Genomic DNA, 584 nt, shown 5'->3' with positions numbered 1-584 from the left:
CCAGACACCAGCGTCCCTGCCCGCCCGAGGGGGGAATGTCCCTCGGCCGCTGCGTTCCAGTCCCGCTGCGGCTGGGAGGGCTGCCCGCGGGGACCTGGGGTGTGTCACAGCCCTTGTGGTTTCCCACCGGGAGTGAGCGCAGTGGGGGCAGCTTCAGGTGCAGTTCCTGTTGAGCGCCGTTGGCCACCGGCGTAAGGCAGGAACCGGTGTTCCTTTAATTCTTAAACTAACCGCACAGCTCTTCCCAGTCACAAAGCTGGCTCCTGGCCCATCTATCCTGTCATTCCCTCTGTCCCCCAGTCCTTTACTAGCAGAGTTTTGGGTACAGCCTGCTTCTCCCCGCTCTCGCCTACGTCATGTCACTGCCTTAGTCTCTCCTCGCTGCAGGGCGCGAGTTTTACAAGTGGCTGGTGCCCGGGTGCTGCCCCGCACCGGCTCAGCACCCAGCCTGCCCGGCCTCTGCCCTGTCCCCTGTTATTTTTAGCAGGGGGAAGGCAGGTGAGAGGAGAGGGGCGCGGGCAAGGGGCCCGGCCTTGGTTTGGCAGCCTGGATCTGCAGCATTGCGGCGGGCGGGGGGCGTGTGC

The sequence above is a fragment of the Phaethon lepturus genome, unplaced genomic scaffold (assembly GCF_000687285.1).
Source record: "Phaethon lepturus isolate BGI_N335 unplaced genomic scaffold, ASM68728v1 scaffold23988, whole genome shotgun sequence".
Classification (NCBI taxonomy): Eukaryota; Metazoa; Chordata; class Aves; order Phaethontiformes; family Phaethontidae; genus Phaethon; species Phaethon lepturus.
This window is presented reverse-complemented; position numbering follows the sequence as displayed.